Source organism: Apteryx rowi, unplaced genomic scaffold, assembly GCF_003343035.1.
Source record: "Apteryx rowi isolate R43461 unplaced genomic scaffold, aptRow1 scaffold_296, whole genome shotgun sequence".
NCBI classification, from domain to species: domain Eukaryota; kingdom Metazoa; phylum Chordata; class Aves; order Apterygiformes; family Apterygidae; genus Apteryx; species Apteryx rowi.
This window is the reverse complement of record NW_020449374.1, coordinates 1078903-1102932: the sequence shown is the minus strand read 5'-3', so window position 1 is coordinate 1102932 and position 24030 is coordinate 1078903. Positions and strand designations below refer to the sequence as shown.

At 38.0% G+C, this 24030-nt stretch overlaps 1 protein-coding gene across 1 annotated transcript in view; it reads left to right on the top strand.

The window, feature by feature from the left end:
* The window catches only part of NELL1 (neural EGFL like 1), a 246135-nt gene that overhangs the window by 43139 nt on the left and 178966 nt on the right, over positions 1–24030 (top strand). The gene's annotated exons all lie outside the window — the stretch shown is intronic.

The window sequence follows — 24030 nt, the reverse complement described above, 5'->3', positions numbered from 1 at the left end:
ACTATGACTTGCTTATTAAAAACTGAATTGATGAATAACACATTCCTTCCTGCCTTTGCTTTGTGATGCTGTTTAACGCCCTTGTAGATCAGGTTGTAATATTTAATCTTTTGGCCATCATAGGACATTTTTGCACTACTTTATAAAAACGTTTCCCGAGATTCTTCTTCCTAGCAGTGCTGGTGATGGAAGGGAGATGACATTTTTGACAAGCTGTTAAAATATACTGGAAGAATAGGAAGAAAAGATGAAAGAATAAAAAGCAGACATGCATGAACTGGTTTAAATGATCACACTTTCATGAAAAAGAACTTTTTAGTATATGTAAGTGAACAGGTTTGCTTTAAATAACAGTTTATAAAGCTATTCAATAAACTGTAATTATAAATCTGATGGCATTTTGTCAGTCTGCGAACAAAAATTAATGGTTCTATATATGGACTTTCAGGGACTGGGAAAACAGTTTACACTTTTTGTTCTAAAGGTAGGCAGCAGAGATGCTGTTTATTGAGAAACTTGTTTGAACAAATTAGTTGAAATTACATCATCTCTGGTCTGTGTTGTATTGAATTTTTGAAGGGCGAAGCAAGGCCCTGACTTCTGTCAGTGTGGATGAAATATGAGGCAATAGAACAAATATAGCTTGTTTTTTTGCCTGAGAACATGGGATAGATAAAGGGAGGAGAAATTCTAAATGTTAATAAGTTATGAAATTGCTAGATGGGGAGTAGTTTCTGGGCGATCACTTAGAGAAGAGAGGGCTCTCTGGCAAGGCAAGCTACAGACTGACGAATTGACTGGCCAAGAGGCGACTCCTTTGCTGCCCGCTCCCCACCCTTCACTGCTCCCCACCCACGGAGCAGCTTTCCAGTCTCTCCAGTCTCATTTCTCTCATCTATGTGCTTAATCTACTAAATGCAACCATTTCCTAGTTGTCTGAATAACATTCTCAAATGCACATCAAAGCTGTGATTTAAATCAAGACATAGACATGCATCTGAAGACGGAATTTGGCAGGTTTTTGGTACAAGTTTAAGTAAGTATAAGGGTTTTTTTTGTAGAGTTGTGGGTTTCTGTATGTACTGTGTAAGAATTAAATATGCAAAACACCTGAACAGACTGAAGCACAAGCCTGTAAAAGCACAGAAAATATAGAAGTCTCAGCTATAGTTTTGAATTCATCTTTGTCATTTCTAAGCCTTTAAAATTAAATGGCATATGAGATTACTGTTTCCTTTGAGACAGTGAAGTTAAACTATTTCATACGTGTGACATATGCTGGTAAGTGGCACCTTAGCTCAAAATGCTTTGGATCATTAACTTGGAGCTTTGCAGATTTCTCATCTCTTCCAACGCATTTGAAATACTTGTGTATATGAATTTTAATGTATAGTATTAGTTTACGTACTCTGTGTTTTTACTGTTGTTTCTGGTGGCTCTTATTGATACAGATTTATCCTGCTGTACTGCTGAACCTTATGGCATTATTTTGATACTGTAAGATCTCTGAAGAACTTGAGTCTGTTTTGCTTTGTTTTCATATGTATTTGTGTCTTGTCTTTTAGCATTCTGCATTCACACTTCCGTTACAGTGGAAAAAATTAAGTTTCTAAAGTCTGTCAGAGAATTGGTGTYAACAGATTTGTTCAATAAATAAAAATAATTCTGAGAAGGAAAAATAGTTCATTCTCAACTGTTTGTCAAGTAGATAGCAGCTCATCATGTTAAAATATATGCGTAGGATAACTACTCACTATATGAGTACTGTTTTTGCAATAACACAAGTGTTTTTAGGGAAGACTTGAAACAAACAAATGGAGCTTGTAATGAATGAAGGAGATAACTGAAGATTCTCTGTGTTCAATTAAAGTATTATATCTCATTTAAAAACAGAAAAGTTGTTTTTTTTGGACATTTGCCTATCTGTGTTGTACATCTGAAGCACAGAGCATTTATCATTTGCAGAGAGACATATAGAGATATTTCTATTTATTATTTATGTTGGCTGAGGTTTAAAATCTATTCCTGCATATGGGAATAGTTAGGCACAAGTGTTAAACCAGTGTCTGTTTTCCTCTGTCACATATGCACGGGTAAATTCTGGGAACGGCTGGAGAGTCCAATATCTGTAGGATGCAAGCTTTCAAGTTGCAGCTRTGAATTTTCAGCACGTGATGTGCGAGCATGAATGAGGGCCGAGAGTCACGTGCATGGCAGTTGGCTAGAGATGGCATGGTAGTTCAGTGGCAAAACCAGGACCATAATGGGGAATTCATTTGAGCCTGTGTCATGTTGCTTCTTCCAGGTTTTGTGATGTGTACAGCAGATATTTTATAGTCTGCACTGCTTCAGAGCCAGAAAGCTCCACAGTCTTTGACCACTTTACAAATACTAATAGGACAGTCCTCATAATGCAGAGTAAGAGACAGGAAAGTGGAGAGTGGAGACAGCAAACGAAGAGTCTGAAGCTCAAAGATGAAATTAGAAAACTCAGGCCAAATCAGTTGAAAGTTAGATTTGTTGCTGGCATGATTATCCTCACTTTCTAGATGCTAAGAAGCAAACGGCCGTCTCTTCTGTGAAGAATTTAGTGAGGTTCAGCTATATATTTTAGAGTGAAGAGCAAAGGCAAAACTACTTTTTCCCTCAACGTTTCAGTTCTGCTTTCTTTACTGCTTTTTAGCTTGAAATATTAACAGCCCTTTTCTGCCAGCAAAGTTGTTGTATTGGTGCAAACGTGATTATTATCTATTGCTGCTGGGCTCAGATTCGCTGTGAAAGCTGTTTAGATCTGAAGTGGGATGAATCTCCCAGTTAAGATAAATGCATGTCTCTCCTCACTGACCTTGGAGGGGGGATTATAGTACTCTTGACTTTATGGAACATAATACTTAGGATGAATCTGGACCTACATTTAGTTTGTTGGGGGGGAGAAAAAGTGCATCAAACAAGAAAATTAGTATTAACCTTTTGCCCTTCCCATGGAACTACCTAACCCACAAGAAAACACCTAGTAAAAAGGATACAGTAACATATGGCAAGGTACCCTGTCATGCTGCGTAGAAGTATTATTTTTCCCTTCTGGTAAACCAGTGTCACCCTAAATATTCCTGCGATAAAGGATTTAATGTAGAAAAACCCTTCCATTCATTAAAGTGGGCCTACAAGGTTGAAATTTTCATTTTATTACTATTTTGTAGGGTATTTTCCCCCATTTTGCCAAAGTTGGATGACACATGCTCTCTAGGATGTTTTCCAGTTTCTGATTTAAAGTATATAAACAAGATGTGTGAATTTGAATTGGTCTTTTAGGAACGGGCAACAAAGAAAGCTATTTTACAAGAATATAAACAAAACTTCTGGGGCAGTAGTAGCCCATTAGCCAATAGTTAGGGCGGAATGTCTCAGGATAGTCTGTTTGCTCCTAAAGAAGATGGCAAAATTTCTGAGGAGAAATGTAGTGTTGAGAATGGCTGGTACTGGTGGTTGGTGGATTCCCCGCCCCCATTCACTGGCAAAGTTTCATGGGTTAATAGTGACAAAATAAGCTCTGTGAGGAATATATTTCGGTGAAATTAATTCAGGCAGCATAGTTAGTTTTCTTATATAACCTGACCTTCGAGGTCATCTTACTGCTATTACCTCAGCTTGCAGAATTAATGAGCTAAATGCCTTAACCTTTATGAAAACACTTCCCATTTTTTGTCCTGATAGCATTCTGTAGAGCCCTTCGTGGTGTTCGTTCAGAATGAACTCGGCTCAGTCACTTCTTTACCTTTCCGTATTCCAAAAATTTTATCTTAATTTGTTGTAATAAAATTATTGCTCGTTTCATAAATGTCATGTAAGTCATGAAATACTACCCAAAGACTAAGTGCTTTTCAGAAAACCTTCTGCTTGTTTTGTAGTATAAGGAAGAGAGATAATGATTTTCCAGGACTCGCAGCTTTGGGGGAGGTGGCATAGAGATGAATAAAATGATTCTTGTAATCTTCATCAACGGAATCTTTTTCAGTTTGCTTTACTGAGTGGCAACAAAACATCCTAGGAGCATCTTTAGTTGATAGTTTGTCTTCTGTTGTATAATTTATTTTCCTATCAGTATCTCCATCAAACCAATCTGTCTGAAATTTCCAACAATTATTGGCTGACTCCCCAGAGAACAATGTAATGCTATTTTCTGTATGAATTTTTCTCTTAAGAGTAATTTAACTAGTCCTGTGATGCCTGTGGTTCAGCATAACAATAAAGTAGACTTACAGAAGTAGGATGTATACAAACTTTTTCTACTTGAGCATGGACTCAGTTTAATCACTGATAGCCATCTCCTAGAGAATATTTCTGAAACTAAAAAGCAGGAAGGAGGTGTAAAAAGAGATKATGAGATAGATTTGATTGAATATTCTCTGAAAAAAGACAACCTTAGAGGTAAGACAAAATTTCATTCTTGGTTTTAAAGCCTTTACTACCTTTTGGACTATTTATCTAGCTGTGCAGTGAATCATTTACTAAATACTTAATCCTGAAAATTGATAGTTGTCCAAACTTGAGCACATGTTATATTATGACCTCTTCCTTGCTTATTGTATTCCTCTATACATAAAATCATAATCGTAAGATTAGGGGTAAATAAAAAATTAGATACCGTAGAGACTTAAACACGTTGTTGGCCTTTTGTTCCAATTAAGATGATCATTTCCTTGTGACTCACTGCATACAGAAGTGTTTCAAAAGGAATGATCTTTCTCTCCTGACTTCTTTCCTATTTCTTAATAGGTGGATCTAAATTAGAGGATTTATGGGAAACCGTCCAAGTCCAGCTGGCTTCTTGTTGACTGAACTCACCCTCTAACTCGTTGACTTTTTGTATTCAGCAGCATGTCACTGTTGTACCAGAAGAACTCTCCCTGTCCATATGAACTGTAAAACTTTTCAAATTATGGCCTGGAATTATAGACATAGAAAATGAATTTGTGTAGGTAATATAGTATAATTTTACTAAGGAGTCTAAAGGCATTACAGTTGGTTGGCAATATTTCCTATGTATGTTCACAGTTTATCAAACTACCACACGCTTTTGGATATATCTTCTAGCAAGTGAAATGGTAGTATTTTATTTTTGTTTATTCTTATTATGTATTTTAATTTTAGCAATTATAATGTTAAACATAATGCCAATTAAATCTTGCTTGGATTATGGGATGACACAGGTGGGATGAATTGGCACTGTGAACTCCAGGATCTTTGTTTTCACTCCAGGCCATAGTAGCAAAAAAAGTCCCCCATCCTGTCTGAATTTTTTTCAGCTGAAGATATGAAAGAAGTTGATAACTTCTGTCTAGGTTATAGCAGAGCTCATTGAGCCACAAAGATGGAAACTACCTGATGGCACATTTTAAAGTCCCATTCAAGAGGCCAAAAACTGAATGGTATAAAACTCCCTTGAGGCTTTACGTAGTTGATCCAGGTAAGCTTTTTAGGGCTTAGTGCAGAGCCAGCACAAAGCAGCTCAGCAGTATGAGCGGGCATGTGCTCTTGCCCAGCAGAGGCAGAGTCTGCCTGTGTCGGAAGTCTGCCATAGCATCAAGGAAGGCTGTATTTCACTTTTATGGTTAAGTAAAAGGCTTTAGAGTCAACAGGCCATCAGTAAGACGAATGAGTGTCTGAGTTTATTTTGTTGTCCTAGAATTACATCTGTGAATGAAAACAGAAATTTTTCCTGGAGCTTCTAAATCTTTCATAATTTGTCATATGAAGTTCTACAGTCCTGTTTGTAAAACATACCTAGTAAGGACTAGATTTGGCCACCCTTAGTTGTACTGAGGGTCAGCTTTCTCTGCAAGTAGCTGTGTTCAAGACAACACAGCTGCTTGAGGACAGCGAAAGTCAACATGGCAATATGAGACTGTAAGCAGCTAATGTTCCTAAAACTTGTAGCAACATAAATTACGGCAGACCTCTCTTATTCTATGTTACAGTGCCACCAAAAAGGGAGAACTGCATTTTGCAGAATTAAACTTGTCTTTTTTATTTCATTCCACCACAACTACTATATTTGAGAAGTTTGCAGTCCTGAGCTAACAGATTTGGGATACAAAGGACAGTCTACCATGTTTATTCCGTTGTGTGTATTCGTGCTTTTTAAAACACTGACAGTATTTGATTTATTGATATTTTTGTGCAGAAAAATATGCATGCTGAATTACTAATTCAGGGTAAAAACTGTTGAATGTGTATTTAGTAACATTTCCTAGAGTATCTCCTGTGAAATCCAAGCTCAGTTTCTGGGATTATTGCTTTCTTCCGGTGAATCTGTTCTGTTAAAATATGATCACAGTTACACAATGGCATTTGTTGTTTGAATTCTTTGTTTCTTCACGTTTTGAGCATTGGATCATTCTCTTCGCTCAAGTCAGTTATTAGTAATTTATAAGTTATTAGAGGTAGTACAGAAGAGAGTTTTCTAAAATTCATAGGATCTTCCAGTACCTACGAAATGGTTTTGTTTTCTCTTTTAGTAATGATAGGCTTTTATTTATTTTAAAGCAATACCTTGGCTATAACAGTTTCTATCCAAATGTCAACAAAACATATTCTTTTGCTCTGCAGTAGACTTCCAGGATGTTTTAGGGTTGAAACATTTTACTGGGATTCAGGAAATTTAGATTTGGTGTCCTGATAGCAGTTTCCTGCACAGCCAAGAACAGGTCTGCATAATCCTGTTACGCTCTTCAGTGCTGCCTTTAATCCCAAACCTGAGACTGATCCTGTTTAGGGTTCAAGCTAGTATATGAGATAAGCATGAAAGCTTTGGGGAGAAATATGAGTGCTCATTTGCCCCTTAGCATGAACCCAAGCACGCAGCATGGACCGACCAGGCAAACCATCGGTCTGATGTGCTGTACCATGCAGCCGGATACTGCATGCTGCAAGGCAACATGAGAGCTGGGGGTAGGTGACTCCATCGGGGCAGAGACATCTCTGACTCAGTGGGACTGCGTCAGGAAGCTCTGCTCTCTGGCCCAGGCCTCTGAGGACAGATTAGATGAAGCTTTGCATCTCACTCGCTTAACAATGAAATTCAAGTGCATATATATATATATATATATATATGTTTATTTGCCTATTTTATATATTTTGATTTGGAGCTCTGCAAGTTAGTAGTCATCTCAGCATTTGGGCTTGTAAAGCAGGAGATCCCATTCTTAAAATTTTCTTAAGTTTGTAGAGGAATATTGTTACCTGTGAAGTAATAAGATAACACTAACTGCTAAGTTGGTTAACTTATGTAAATAGGCAGTCAAGCTCTGAACCTGAGAGTGAATAAGCCTTGAATCTCAGGATTCTGCTGCTAGTTATTTTCAAACTAAAACAACATTTAATTTCCTTGTAATTTGTAAGTGTGTTCCAGGCTGTGTGTCCTTTAATGCTTTCTTTTTCTTTTTGTTTGGACTTGATTATATTGGACATAATCAGGAAATTCCTTATAGAAAGGTGGATACATAAATATGCTGAAATATTCAAAGATATTTACATGGGTGTTGGTTTGATGAGAAGGTGTTTGTTTTGTGAAGCCAAATAGAAGAAATTTTGCAGTAGTTCGAGAAAAAAATCCTTGCAGAAGTCAGGAAAAATTAGCTGTTTAGTTCCAAATACAAAGACTGTCACTATCAGCATGTTTTAATGAAACGCAGAAATAAAACATTCTTATTTCTGTTGCAAACATACAGGAACAAGAAAGTCTCTTGTCATACAAGGTGGCTTTTGTTATGGTTCTGAAAATGACAGCGTTTCATAAAACTTAGCTCAAATATTTAAACCTTCGACTGAATGCATCCTATATGTAAATAACTGTGATGTTTAGCATACAAAACTCCTGTTGATTCTTACAAGCAGCTTAAGCAGAATAAGAAGTAAACAGTTCTGCATATAGCCCTCAAAGTCAGATAGCAATCCACTGAGTTTCCACAGCTGATGTTTCTTGCTGTAGAAAACAAATTAGTCTATTGTTGAATTTTTTCCCCCATATGGTGTTTCCACTGCAGCTGCATTTTGCTGCATTGTGTCTTGGGAGGTGGCATTAACATTATGTAGTATCGCATAAACCTTCTGTGTTGCTGTGATGTATGACTGTAGTTTTTGGATGGTGTCCATTAACTTGACTTCTGGATCAGCTTTTAATACTATCCTTCTGTTTGTCGTCTTCTCAGAAAACCTTCCACACATGGTGTCAGTATTTGCTGCAGTCAGCATTCACTGTATAACATAGTAAGCTATAATGAACTGTATTTTCTGTGCTGCATAGATGTGTATATATATACATAACTATATACACGGAATACTTGATGGATTTACCTAAAGGTAAAAAAATGGGACAGTTGTTGATAGTGAATGATTGCATTTATTGCAAATGCATTGAACTTTTCTCTATGTTGAAACCATAACAAAGAGGAGGGCGGGAGAAGAATCTAAAAACGTTACAGTCAAGGTCACTATCCCTGCCTCAAAGGCTGCCTTGATGGCACTGTTTCAGTCAGACCCAAGTCTTCACGTGGAGACTTTAAAAAAAAAACAGCCAAAGGAAAAAGCATCCCCCCCCCAGTCTCCTACACATGTGGCTTGATACCAGTTTATTCTAAAGTTTACACGTTCTTTAAAAGACACTTGTCAACCTACWTTTTAAGACTTCAGTTACTTTGCAGTGCCAATTTAAGGCTTCCGCTGTTTACTAATGAAAATCCCTTTTCTTGGTGGTATAATTCAAATAATACGTTTTTCCTGTCTACTGTTTTCATAGAGAAAGACATTTTATTTTAAATGATGATCTTAGTCATTGCATGAATTCAAATTCATCTTTTATAATATGATCAAATGGCAGACACTTAATCAATCAGCTCCTGCATTTGTGAGTTTATGGCCTTTTAAATGAGACTTTGGTCTCCTTGACTACGAGCTGCTAGTGGAGGAGTCAAAATTCCCCCCCACCCCAAGTAATTACATACAAGAAAGGCAGAGAAGGTGGATTTGCTAGTGGACAAAGTTTTCAAACAAAAAATGTCAAAATTCTTTGCTAAGTAGATTCAGAAGCTTGTGGGAAAATAATGTTTATGCCCTATTTGCCTCTAGATGGATTATTTGCGTTATCAAAACTGCTTTTATATTTACAAGTAGTTTAAATTCATATTGCAATTGCCAAACCCTAGAACAGTGTAAGTGAAATTATTTGCCATCCCCTGGAGTTACTTTAGTTCTTTTGGTGTAATGTCATGCTGAGATTTATATGAAAATGAATTTTAATTTCTAATAAGGTAACCATATGTTTTGGAGTTGTTGTAATAAAGTGTCATAAATAATTATGGTTCCAAAGAAATTCAGCCTTGCAACTGTCAGTTCTTATGTTAGTAACCTACATTTGAATAGATTACAATCATTGCCATTAAAGGAAAAAAATCTCCTCACCCCCTCTCAATGGCAATGAAAAGCCCATGGAGGCTGTTTAGATTTTTGGTTGCATGGAGGGACTGGGGAGGCTGTCTCCCCTTCAGCAGTTGCTCTTACACTTTAGAATGGCATGCGTCTGAATTGCATCAGAGGTAATTGGGTATTTCTTATATAAAACTTGGCTTGTTAATTTGCTTGCTATCTTTTGTTGTTTGCTAAGAGTAGGCTGATCACTTCTAACACCGAAAACAAAACTGGTTTAGTTAACTGTCTGTCTTTTGGTCTAGTTCACTGTCTGTCTTTAAGTAGTTCACCATCTTTCCAATCTATACTTGCATTCAGCCTCCAATACAGTAACTTTGGGAGCTGCTAGAATCAAGGTTTTTTTTTGGTGCCCATGCTCCAGATTTGGTGGCAGGGATGCATTTGTGTTGTTTTGTGTTCAGGGGTGGAGGGAGAGAGGAGTAGGGATGGAAAGGACTGCCTTCACTTCTATTTACTTTCTTAAAAAACCCTTCTTTCTCTAGTTTTAAACATGGATTAAGCAAAAGCACAGCGACACGTTGTTGGCTATTAATTGTAGCAGGATCTCACTTAGAAGCTTACCAGTAGGGGGAAAGAAGTATTATTGCATCTTCCTGCTGGGTCAGCATCATTATCTCTACACTGTAGTGACCCCAGTAGCAAATTGTTCCCATTACATGTTCCAGCATTGAAAGAGAGAGCGCTTCATGCCAGAAATGGTGACGTTATATGCCTGTCTTAACTGTTGAGAGTAGAAAGAGCTCTTGCTGCTCTTACATTATCCATTAAGCCCCTGCATCATTCCTAGTATTGCCAAGATTATCTTTCTTAAAAATTATAAGTGTAGCTCCTTACATCATGCAAACTATTACGGGTCTGCTGACATCAGTAGAGATGGGAAAATTCAAATGAGTTTTTAGTGGAGCTGTGGCACTTCAGACCAGATGAATGTTTGCATCAAAACAGTTACAGCAAAGCAAAGGCAGAAGTCCAAGTTGCGTTTGCAGTGATGATGAGAGGTTAGCTCATGGTTGAGCTGGGCTATAAAATGCTGAGAAATGTTTGTATATACTGGGACTGTTTTGATTAGACTTGAATGAAGAAGTTGCCTACCAGTACAAGTCTCTAAAAAACCTGTGTGCTTAGTTTTTAAGACTTAAATTTTGAAGTGCTGGGGTTTGTCTTTTTTAAAATCTGGAGCATAACTGGAATCATTCAAAAATGATATGTGTGGGTGTATATTTCTGTGACATGCATGCACGTGTGTGTCCATATATGCAAACAGGATTTTTCTATTGCAGCACAGAAGGTTTTAGTTACCCAGGAACTGCCAGAATAGCAACTTTCTTATGGGCCTGTGAAGTCAATGTGAAGACTGCAAGGATTGCATTTTATTTGTGTTTCAATTGACTTTCTATATTATGGAGCCTAATAATGTGTTTTGCTTTTAAATTTGATTCACTGACTTCATATAAGTCCCATCTAGGGGAAGACAGGACACCAGACTGTTAGGCACTGTGAATTAACCTAGCTGTGTGGCTGGCTGCTTTCAGCTGAACATTGACCCTGAAGTGGGATTCATGAGAGGAATTCATGTCAGGTGTGCTCCCTGTCCCCTCCTCCCTGCCCTCCAAAGAAGTGTGTTTTTTTTTAAACCCTAAATTAAATACTGTTTCTTATCAAACAGTATAAGAAATCATCTCATCTTGATGCCGTTTTTCCACATCAGTCCCAAAGAGCATTTATGACTGGGTTGATTTTAAATCTTTCAGATCGAATACTATTAAACGAGCTATCTCTGAATTATCTTCTGAGTGCAGGATCTTCTGAAGCCCTGGATGTTCACTCTTTAAGTTGAGAACAAAACACAAATAACAAATAAAAAGTACTAACTGAAAAACACACACCATTAATGGACACAGGACTCTTATTTTGGGTGGCTGAGCAAGCCTGTCTAGCGTGGCTGTTACGGGATATTTCTGGAACGGATTCTGGCTAAGGCTAGGCAGTTGCTGCACTTTTGAGCAACTGTATATAGGGTTAGACAGATCCCAAGTAAATATAACCTTGAAGGTAGCCCTGCTTTAAACAGGGGGTTGGACTAGACATCCTCTAGAGGTCCCTTCCAACTTACTTTTTTTTAGTGATTCTATTATCTGTCATCCTATACTGTTATTCTGTCTTGAGGGCACTGGAGGGACATTAGATGCTGTTGACTCTCTGTGGCTACCTTTTGCAGTGCTTGGGGACTCGGAGAGGGCAACTGTTTTGCACAGTTGAAAGTCTCCAAATGAATAAACAAAAATACTTGTTTTAAATGGTTTTACTTRTACACTTTTTTGAGCTACTTGGAAGGAACTTGATGCACAGTTTTGATTCTGAAGCTGTCTCTCCATTGCTCTTAAGGAATGGCTTTGGAGGCGTGGAAGCTCCTGCAGACTTAATCAACATCCCTTGTCCAAATGGAGTCCTCACAGCTGGTTTGTAGACAGGCCTGTCTGATTGGGCCTGACTGTGGCCACGTGAAAGTGTTTTGTGAATTATGTCATCTAGCTGCTTCAGGGGCTGTGCTTGCAAATATGCTGGAACAGCAAATCCGATTTTGAGGCAGCCTGAAAGTAACTGTAGGGTTGTCATGGGCAAGTCAGAAGAAGGAAGGATGTGCACTTGTCCCACAGCAAGACTTATTACAAACTGGATACAAAAAAAGAAAATTGATCAGTTTTGGGAACCCAGGAAAAAGCTTGATTCACAGGAAAACCCATACAAAGGCCTTGGAGGGCTCCTATCTCAGCTTAGAGAGTGCCACGTCCTGAGGAAATGGAGGCAGTGAAGTCTGTGTAGAAAATTCTTTTGTCAGGATTGGTTTATAGGTGTTACAAATCTTGGGGGTTTGGGGATCCAGAAAGCTTACAGTGCCCAGGTTCTGTAGTATAGGTCCCAAATACAGCAGCCTTGGTATATCCAGAGAGAAACTGTCAATCAGTTATGTGTTTAAAATTAAAGTCTTTGCTGTAACATAAAGCAAGTTTCAACTGGAACTGTTGAATGGAAATAATTTTTTATCCTTTGGTCAGAAAAACACTAAATGGAAAAATTATTTGGTTGCCTATGAAAATATTTATTCTTTATTATTTTTAATAGAAAGTGTATCGCTCTTGATAGTAACATAACTGAAGGCTGTTCCAGAAATATTATCTGTTGCCTGTTTCCTTATGTGAATATATTTTGTTTTCTGTAGATGGAAAAAACAAAATTGGTTCTAAAAATACAAGACTCTCTAAATCTATGACAAATGTCAGTTTACAGTGACACATTTTCTCAGAAAGACATAGTAAGTGATTTACTGATATAGTTCTGGGTGTTCAAAGCTAGTACATATGAAAAACAAAGCACAGAAGTTGAGGAATTATTGGAAAGGAAGTTACTGCTAATCTAGGGCTTTGCTATATGGTAAACTCTCTACCACCCTTTTTGGATTCAATATGTATATTTACATCCTTTCCTGGCTTTTCTCCTTATATAGTAATACGGCTTCTTTCAGATTAGTTTGTAGTATAGTTGTGCATTGATTGTACAAATGTGTGTCTGTATTAAGTGCAAACTGTTCTGAATTAATCGAAAGAGATATTGAGCTTCTGACATAATCCAGGTGTAGTAGAGTTATACTGTTGTATAGCAATTTTAAGGTATCCATTTCTACTCACAACTGATATTTGGAGACATATATTTCCTTTATATATTTGTATTAAATTTTATGTTCAAGTAATAAACAATTCCCTATTTTTCAGTGTAATTCCGTTATGGAGAACTCTTTATAAATTTAATAAAGAAAAAGAAAAACATATTCTTACATTATTGTATTGCATGAGAAACTGTATTTGAACTGAAACTGACAGTGTGACTGGTTAATCCATTTGCACTGTCCTGGTAAGAAAAGGAAGACCTGTGTCTTCAGGGATATAGGATCTGTCTGCTTCCCTGTATATCTCTGTGCAAGTTTCTGTGTTTTGGTTTGCTGCCTGGAAACTCTGCTAATAGTGCTAATGAAGTTGTTCGTTGTCCTTCTGGGGCACTGTGAGCTTCGATGGATGAAGGTAATTAGTAGTGTAATAATGCCAGAAAATAAACTGAAGTAAATGTAGAAAAGCAAGCAAACTGCTTATATAGTGACGAGATTCGTAGCATGACATATAGTAAGAAACATTTTCTTTTATTTTTTTTTCCACTTTATTTACCTAATGTTATTGATACTTGATAAAAAGCATTCTAAAAAAAAGTGCATGTATGCGTGTTTAATTTTTAGACAAATAATTCCTCTTAATCTGAAGATTTTGGACAAAAAGAAATCAAATTGATTTAGGTAGGTAAATGCCTTTGAAAAAATCTTTCAAAAAAGCTTGCATTTTTCTATGAAATCTACTTCTTTGTACCTGCTGACCCTTACAATTTTTTTAGTATTTAGAAATTTTTCCAGTAACACACCTTGCCATTTCTCCAGTTAGTATATCTGTCCTTCCTATCTAAAAACTCTATTTTGGAATACACTTTGGTTATTCTAGAACTTTTTTCTTGTTTCTTGTTTTAATTTCCTCCTTCCATTTCTGGATTAGACGTCACCATTTTCCTTTTTGCTATTGAAACTGCATTGCCCAAGTTTCTGTTAATTGCATTTCGTTAACCTAAAATGCTTTTGGTCGGTACTGTTGAAGACTTTGTTCTTTTTATATCTTGTCCTGAACACTCTCACAGAAGCTGTATGCCTTGTACTGCTGCAAATTGTCTCTGTAGGGATCACTGCATTTCAGCAGTAGCAAGTGGTTTTCTTTCTACTTAAAGACTTAAAAAGTGTTTGGAAATTGGCTGCAGTTAGCTATATTAAATGTAAGTTAGGTTTACGTGTTTTCAGTTTTAATTCTTTTTTTTTTTCTTTCTCTGATTTCTTTAAATATGTTTCTGTTTTGCTTAACATGCCACAGTCTTTTAAGTAAAAACAAGCAAACAAACAAAACCCTTCCGCCTGAAATGCGAACTCCTTTTTATCTCTCATCTTCCTTTGGATTGTTTACCTCTCATCTTCATTTTCATTATTTTGTTTCCCTATTTTTTATGACTCATGTTTTCCCTTCAAGCTTTCACCAGAGAATGCATCTGTACATATTGGTAGCTATTAGTGCTGAGATAATTATATGAATACACAGTAGCATCTTCAGACATAAATGTGAGTTACTGTTAGCTCAGAAACACACTGTGCTTTGCAAAAAGAGAGAAGGTCTAATCTGTGAAGAGTTTACACTGAAAATTTATTGCCTCAGGATTGGCTGTAGGCATAGGAAAAGCAGGCGGTATCCTGGGGGAGCAGACCTGCATTATAACAATTTGGCCGCGTGCTTGCTCTCTGCTTTTTGTATGCCGGAGCCCTGAGAAACAAGCCTTAGCAATGCTCATGTTTCTGCTGCCAAAGGGAGAGATTATGAAGTATTACCTATCATCATGGTGGATGTTCAAGCTGCTGTTGCCGTTCCCACTTTTCCGGTTTCCTCAGGAGCAGAGAGCTCGGGTCTTCCATTTGCTTTCCAGACCCACATCCATAAGGCAGTAAAACTCAATTTTCTGCGGAGTTGACTCAGTGCTTGCAGTGTCATGACTATCCTGTTAGCTGGCTTACATTTCTTCTTATCCAAAGTGTTTGAAAACCATAATTCAATATTTGGGCAGTAGGGATCCCATGGCAGCATGAAATTTTCTAATGCATTCCCATTATTTCCAGGAGGTGGGAGGGAGTCCTGTTTTTTTTTTTTTTTCTTTCTTTGCATGAAGCACATCCTTCCCACTGGAATATGGGCATTGTTTTCATCTTCCTATTTTCCAGGAAGWATTTTGCAATGCTTAGATAGACTTGTGTGGTAGCTTAACTGGAGGAGTGGAAAATAGGGCTGGTGTATTGGGAAGATCACAGTCGTTGCTAGATATTAGTATCTGGGTAACCAGTCTTTAGGCTGATTCAGACTCTTAAAGATGCCAGGTTCATGCACATGAGTTATTTTTCAGCTAAGCACTCTGCTTTTTTGGAATTATAATTTCTAGCTACCTTGGTAATGACGAGTTTCATCCATTTGTTTGGGCACAAGTGACATTAACCTTTGAAGGTCAGGCCTTCTGCTCTGTTCTGCAGCTTGCTTTAACCTGTTACCCCTTAGGTGACTTTATTTGCTTTTTGACTTTCAGTCTAGCTAGCTGAATCAATGCTGTTGTGAAAAGGTCAGCAGCGATCTGAAGTGCATTCAGTTTGTAAAAGAATGTAAGGCACAATTTCCAGTCTTTCTTTTCTACAAGAATCAATTCCGAGCCTGGTGCTGCCACTATGTGTGGTTTTCATCTAATGATTTTCTGTACAAACAGTAATATCAAATTTGAGTAAAACATGACACATCTTTCTGGCTGGTAGGCAGCTGGTGCTTGACAAYGCAATGGGAGCAATGCACCAACATACCTTCTAGTAATTAGCACCTTGCTGTCTTTGTTTTTACTGTCGGTGCTATCCTGCATAAAAGGCTACAAAACGTTGGTTTGTATAAAGATGTATGGCTTTTGTTAGTGTAGGGAGCCACGCATTTTGCGTAGGTTGGTTGGAGTAGCCGCTTTTGTGTTGCGGGTATAGGGAGAGAGTGGCAGTTCACCTCTATCTGAGTGCTAACGGATTCTGTCAGCTGCTTCTTGGTTAGTATTGGCATTATTGGATATTCATTAATGTGCAACAGATGATGAATGTGGAGGTAGACTGAACCATCCTCTCTCGTTAAACATTTGGGAACAAATGAATTTCCGTTTCAGGTGAGTAGAATTCTTTTTTTCCTTAGTTAACACAGAATAAATAGCCGTGGAGCTCAGTTATGTCTATTTTGCAATTCACATAAATCTTGAAATGAACTAATGAGGATCATGGAAAAGAGAACTGTATCTTGGACTACACGGGAATCTAATCAATATGAATTCCCGTGAGCTATATCTGTTTTGTGCTAGGCTCCCATTGATTTTATAAACATTTAAGTGTTAGCCATAATCCCCTTTGAATATAAATCATTCCCTGGTAGTCTCTCCTGTATTTTAAGTAATTCTAAAGCGACTGACTTGAGAACTCTCCCTGTATTGTTATTACTAAAGGAAAGAAATTCACGCTCATTGTCTTCACAGGCCTAATCTGACCCCTGCAAAATCAGTAGGCATATTAGATTCTCAGGAATTGGTGATATTGGGAAAAACTTGAGATGGCTAGAAAGTGTCCAATTTAGAAACTGGAAGAGAATCAAGAATCTTGAGGGAAAAGCAATCCATTTGCAATGAAGTATTTTCTTTATTTTTTTTTAACTTGCCTAAGTTACAGCTGGTAAATTCCATGTCCTTTGAAAAAAGACCTGAGGCAGACTGAGACAGAGTTGGTGCTTCCGGGACCAGAGAGCTAGGTCACGGGCATTATACCATCATTCTGATATAAGGGTACAGGGATATGAGCTGTCTTTTCCCCTTTAAATTGAATTAGTTAGGGTTTTTTTTTGTTTTGTTTTTTTTTTAAATCTAGAGCCTCATTGATTAGTGCAATTTTTTGACATAAAAGTCTTGGAAAACAATGTTACTTAAGTTAAAGAGACAATACTGAAATTGTTTTTATGACCAGAAAATAAGCATTCGACAAATAGCATAAGAGTTGGCACTGTCATTCCTTGAGCTATACATATAACAGTAGGAGATATTTGGCCAGTAAATAGAAAGAGTATCATCTGTTAAACTGTTTGGAGCTACAGGGGACAAACTGATCTAGGGCTGTTACGACTGCAACAGTGTCAGATGCTACTGTTTGATATTCTTGATTAGGGGTGCATTTAAGCCCTAGGGGAAATTTGGTTTTAACATGTGTCAGTTGTATGTCTTATCACAGGCTGGTTTTGTGTGCTGGGGCATATTAGATTGTTACTTGGCTGTATCAAGAAAAGATGCTTTGCCACTTGGAAAAAATGAGAACATATCTCTTGCAGTTTTTTAACCAACAGCCAATAGTGCGATAGTGAGTACTTAAGCCTGTGTTTTTCTCAGGTAGTACTGAACAGCTGAGTAACAGCCAGCTGAATTGCAGGAATAATGTGATGTTATGGTGTGCTCATAGACATGAAACAGCTTGTATATGTGTTTAAGTTTATAATTAACTTATCTTAACCTAGATTGATGTGCTTGTGGTCTGCCACTGAAGTTACAGCATTTTGTTTTTAATTTGTTTGTTTTATAGTTAGCCTTCATTAAGAGATGCCATTGTAGTTGTGGGGTAGCTACTGGGTACCATTTTAATCTTGTTTCTTTTTCTTATTCATGGTTAGGTATATCAGTAAGTGGGTATAAATCGCATGGCATGGGAAGCTCTAATGATAGAGGAGCTATGTATTCTTATAACTGCTTTTATTACTACAGTGTTTAGGGCTCCTGTTTATGGACCCTGGATACCACTGTGGTAGGTGTTATTCAGATATATAATAAAAAGATGATTCCTTTTCCAGGAGGTGTTATAACTTGAGTATAGAACAAGAGACAGTGTTTGATGTGGGAGCAAAAAAATGTGGGAATGTGATCTGAAATTGAAAACCTGGAACAGATTCCTTTTTTCATAAGTAAAACCCTGTCTTTTTAAGTGAATAGATTCTACTTTAAATTTTCTTTTTGTAAACCTAGAATAATTCCATTGCCATGCACTGATTATAGTGATAAAACTAAGGCAGACGCCTCTCTCTGAAAAGTAGGAAGTTGCACTAAGTTCTTGTTTCAATGAGAGCTGCCCACTGCTACAAGAGACTTTGCCTTTGAATGAAGGAGTCTTCTGGCCCCAACTTAAGATCAGGTCTCAGCAAGGGTTTCCCCTCCATCCCTCTGAGTGAGAGGCAGAAGGTCCAAGCCAGCCTGCTCCATGGTGCCCGCAGTTGCTTGGAGAGAGCAGTGGCTCATTTCCACCCAAAGGAGAGCTGCAGTGTGGCATACCGCCCCCTTCGAACACTGTCAGGAGATAACAACAGGAAACACCAGACAGCTAGAAAGTTACAAAAATCTAGGGGAACTGGTTGGAATACACCTTTAACTGAACTATTTTCCTAGGTTTTCAGGCATCATGGAAAAGGATTATTCCAAGAAGGTTTTGAAGGAGATACGTTTGGTGTGATGCTGTTTACACAGAACTCCTCTCAAGTGCAGTGTGAGAGAACGAGGGATTGTGCTTGTTAAAAAGCCTAATGAGTTGTCAAAGGTGACTTGTGATTTGATTGTAGCTGACAGTCAACCTCTTGGCACTGAATGAGTGATGATAGGTGTAATAGGGAAAGTCCATGACAGGTCTTAAAAGTAAAAACAAACATGATAGAAAATGGCAAATCAGTCAAGGGATACGTAGAGAAGATATGGTTACATTTTGTATTAAATCTAAGTCATGTGAATCTGGAATATCGCATTGACTTGTATAGCTTCACATGATACAACTGAGGAAAGAAGCTGAGACCAGGACTGCTATGCAGTGTTTGGTATGTCCTTCTGCATGTTGGTTCTCCTCTGCTGGTCCATGGGGAAGAAGCTAGAGCTGACAAGCCATTCCCCGGCGTGCTTATCTCTCTGACTTTTCTGATACTAGAGTTAACATTAATTGGATTTGCCCAGACTTCTCTTCAGCACCCAGCTTCTTAATTTCTCTGGCACTTTTGGACTCTGGTGTTGAGCTCTGTAATCACATGCCAGTTAGCTTTATTTGCTCGTGTGAGGGCTCGTGGAATAATCATATGATAACACGATAGTCCATGCATTTAGAGCTTTGTCCTACGAATGTCTAGCAGTTTAGTACAAGAGAACTTCAGTACAGCCCTCTATATATAGAGAGAGAGGGATTATACTTGGGTTGCAGCTGTGAAGTAATGAGAATATTGGCTAAAGAGTTTAGATTAGATTAATTTTGGCTTAAGTGCAGTGCTCTGTTCATCTCTCTGTTCTCTCGTGTTCCTCTTCATTTGGATTCCAACCATTTTAATATTTAACCATCAAGGTTGGCTTGAATGACCATGTGTGAATAGCGAGATGTGAGCATGATTTTAAAACTTTGTTATTGCTTTAGTATTAATCAAAGCAAGAGGATAAATGCTAGTGTGTGATCAAATCATTATGTACTACATAGTTTGTGTTGCGCACTTCCATTTAATGACTGAAGTATGTTAGACCATGTGTCATGCATTTCCCTGTATCACCTTTTTTACACCTCTGAAAAGTGGTGTTTAGTCATTACCTCAAAGTCACTTTCTTGTGATGGGGAATAATTTTGAAGGATATTTATAAATAAAATGTGAAGGTACCATAAAAAGTGTTTAAAAGAGTTCTTAGCTTTGATTATGAGTTGCTTATTTATGAAAAGAAGTATCGTCCATAGCTGCACGCACACTCATACATATTTATACATTAGTATATTTTAGATGTTAGCTACATTTGTACCTTTAGGCTGTTGTTTTGTCTGTAGTAATCATGTTGCAATAATTAAAACAGAGAAACAAACAAACAAACTTTTTAGTGTAATAGCGCTTATGATGCCTGACAGATAGAAGTAATTAATTTTTTGTGTGAAAAGCATACAATAACACTGCTGTTGAAACTACACACCAACCAAACTGTATGTCAAGTAGGTACTAAGTACACCTGAAATGAGTGGAACTTACTGATAGGACCACATTTGGTGGTTTTTTTTGTTGTTGTTGTTACTTTCCAGTATTTTGTTGTACTGCAGAACTGCATTTGTCACCTTTGAGCAAAGCTTAAAGTGACGCACAAGCTGCTTTCATTGCATTGTTTACTAAATTCTGACTTACTGTAAATCATATCTTTTCTTCCAACAGGTGCGAGTCATGATTTTTTTAATGTCTCATCCAACTTGCTGTACTGATTTTTCAGGTCCTTGCTGACAGTTCCCTTCTTGGCTTATCCTTTAGTATGTTCAGGCTCAGACCCCAAGCTCTTCCTGTGTGCTTGAGGGTTTTTTTATCCATTTGGACAGGTTCGCTATATAGACACTCCAACATCTTAATTTTTTTGATAGATTTCTTTGTTTTCTTTATTTTTTCTTTAGATTTCTGTGTACTTTGCTGTACCCTACCAGAATGTGATCAACATGTTTTTTTCTCTAAAAGCTGAGGCTGGCAGTTTTACCCACTGTTCCCTGACCCTAGGGCTAGAAGTGAATTGTTAAGTATTACACTTTCAACTGTGCTTGCCTTACTGGCTATTGGTGAGTGTGGCGTGAGAGTTGAAGAGCTGATTTACAACGAGCAATTTAAACAGAATACAAATACTTTCCCAAGCCTTTTATTGTTATTTCTTCCATTGTCTGTGCATGGGCATTATTTTTCTAATGTCTTATTTTTTCTAAGTTACTGAAAAGGCTTCCCGGTCTCCCCATGGGCTCCTTAAATCCCCCTTTCAGCAGAAGGCGAGCTTGGTGCGGCCCCGCCTGAGGGGCAGGCAGTTGCCGGGACCTGCCACGGTTCTGGTGCTGCAGCTATGGACGGCTGGAGCCCAGCCTGCGGCACCTGGGCTCGGCTCCACAAAGCTGGAATGGCACAGCGGCTCCCGCAGTGCCATAGGGACAGGTGCAGCGCTGGCAACCAACACATTCAAAACCATCTCCGCCATTTGCAAGGCAGATGGAAAACGTGTGGTACAAGCAGAATCAATAATACGTTTTCACAAAGGAAAAACTGTACTTTGGGGTATAATTGGCCACTCCAGACATTTTTTTCCTGACAAAAAATTCGGCAAATGCTCCACGATCTATTTGGCATGATTCAAAAAGCCCAGCGTGGCTCTCTAGTGTCAGTAGGGCAGAGTTGAATCAAGTTCTCTAAGGCTTATCATGATACTTCAAGTGATGGTAACCTGCACATGTTGGATAGATGTCAGTCCGGGTCACTGGATGTTAGCTTGTTGATTGAACTTAAGAACCACAATAGATACGGCTTTTAAAGTCAGCAAATGATCTTTCATGGGAATGCAACATGCAGTAAGAAACTATTAAACTCATTTTATAACAGTTCTCTCTATTGACAGTTTCCTGATTTGGCAGTTGGGACTGACCATGGTCAGTTTTGTAGCATGTTTCTTTTTCTCTTGTCCTCAGTGCATTATCCTAGTGCTTTGAAACATGTGGATCTCCAGATTTATAAAAGAAGTTTCATAGAAGTTTTTCAGCAGCTTCATCTAAGCTGCCTCATCTAAGCGATCTCTGTTTTTTCTCTCCAGAAGATCAAATTTTGTAAGAATGTTTTGCAGCCCTTTTAGGACCAAACTTTTTATACCCAGTAAATGCCACAGTGTAGTTAAATAAGAATATACTTAGAAGACAAAAATAGTTGGATTTTTTTGTGTGCAAATAGTATACCGGTTAGAGCACTTGATGAAAATGACTGCAGCTTGAAGAAAATGCACATATCTTGAGCTGGAGACCAACTGACAGTCCTCTTTCCTTGCCTGGCTAAGGCTATTAGCCTACAATGGATGACAGGTAGAATGGGATAGAGTCCGTGATAGGTCTTAAAAGTGAAGACAAACGTGATAGAAAATGGCAAATCAGTTAAGGGATGTGTAGAGAAGATATGGTTAAATTTTGCATGTTTGCCCATATTGATTGGCATTCTATTTTAAAGAACTGTTTCTCCAATTTGTCAAGATAATTTTAAATTCTTGCATTTCCTGATGAATCGTTTTGTGAGCAAGGTAAAACAGCTTCAACTGCAAAGGCTGGGAGAGCCTCACCTGCARATGAGCTTACTCTGATTTTTAGGGCAGTGGCCAGGGAAATGGAAATGTAAACCCTCTGAAGTAGAGGACTGAGCTGCACACTCTCCGGATATCTGAACACTTTAAATGGCTGAGCTGTTGTGCAAGGGGAAGGAGCTGCTTTTCTCCTCTGTCTATTGAAGAAAAAAAAAAAGTTGTCACTTTTTGAGAGAGAGGATGAATCCCTAAAGACATTTCAGCTCTTAATCTTCTATTTAAATCCTTAAATTCTCATCATTTTAACAGGAGTTTTAAGTGCTTAAGTAGGATTTAGGAGTCTAGACACCTTCAACCAGTTTGCCTATGTTCTTGGAGATACCTGGAGGTGGAAGTAAGCTTCTCCCTGCTGAATGGAGTGAGGTTTCTAAACCTGGAGGAGAGGTGAGATTTGATCCAGGCCCTTGCCATTACTGTTACATGTAAGCTCGTGTGGGCAGTTTGCTGCCCAGCAGGCTGGTTGATGTGAATCCCGTTCTGTTTATCACCCTTTGTGTCCTACAGCAACCCTGGGAACCTCATCTACCTCAGGGCTATAGATTTTGATCCAGAAATCAGACACCTGAACATCTTGGGGAGCTGTTAATACTTACATGAGAGTTTTGAACTCTAAAACAGTAGTTTGGACACAGGCATTTGTCATGTCTAGCTCTGTTATTTGACTAAGTCATTTTAATATTTGGAAAGACTGTGTGTATATGAAACAAGTTGTCCTTATTAATATCCCAAGAAATAAACACTTGCAGTATTTATATGAAGAGTAAGTGTAATACCCCTGCTGGCCAGCTCAGCATGAAGATCAAAATGTGGGTAATAGTTGGGCAAAGTGAATAAATCTCAATATCATTAAAGAGGAGGAAACTGAGCTGAAGAGAGCCAGGTCTTTTCTGAGGTATGTTATCTACTGAATAGGTCAGTCAGTCTGTCAAATAGATTTCATTAACATATGTGTCATATGTTATATGATTTGTGTTTGTGCTCATATTATGAGCTGATGCGTAGACCATTTTCCCCACTTGAGAGATTAAGGTAAATTTAGAACAGTCCTAGTTTGAAGAGCTTAAATTAGGTGCACAATACAAGGTCCTGACATTCTAGAAGTTGTAACATGATTTCCTGTGTGACACTGGATCAACGTTAAGGAGATGTGGGAGACCTCCGGATTGTATATATAAATAATGGATGACTTTTATGAATGAGTGGTCAGCAATTGCATGTATGCTCATGTGCTTCCCAGTTTAATTTTTGATGCCTGTGATAGTGCCTTTGAAACCAATATAAAACTGCCTTTACTGTGACTATTTCTGTATGGAAGAGGGAAGTGCCCCATGCATCCCCTGATTACTGTCCTTAATTATTGGAGGTGGTTGCTCATAAGAATGAAGCCCCACCCGGTAAAAACCTCCAGTGATGGAAAACCAAAACCATGTATCCCTGGGAGTCCTGGCATTTCTTTGTCTGAAAGGGTGACGTTTTAATTATCTATATTGATAGCATGAATGAGGGTAAATGAGCTTTCTGATTGGTAGCGTTAGAAGCAGCAAACAACAGAAAGCAGAAACATCATTTTGAAATAGAAGCTTTTGGAATGTGATGTGATGTTAGAAAGTATGACTTTGAATTTTACCAGACTTCTATAATGTTCAGCTGTCTTATGTCTCGTACATCATTTACTGTCTTCATTATAGGCCAAGTAACTTTATGTCCTAACTTGAAATAATTTCCGAA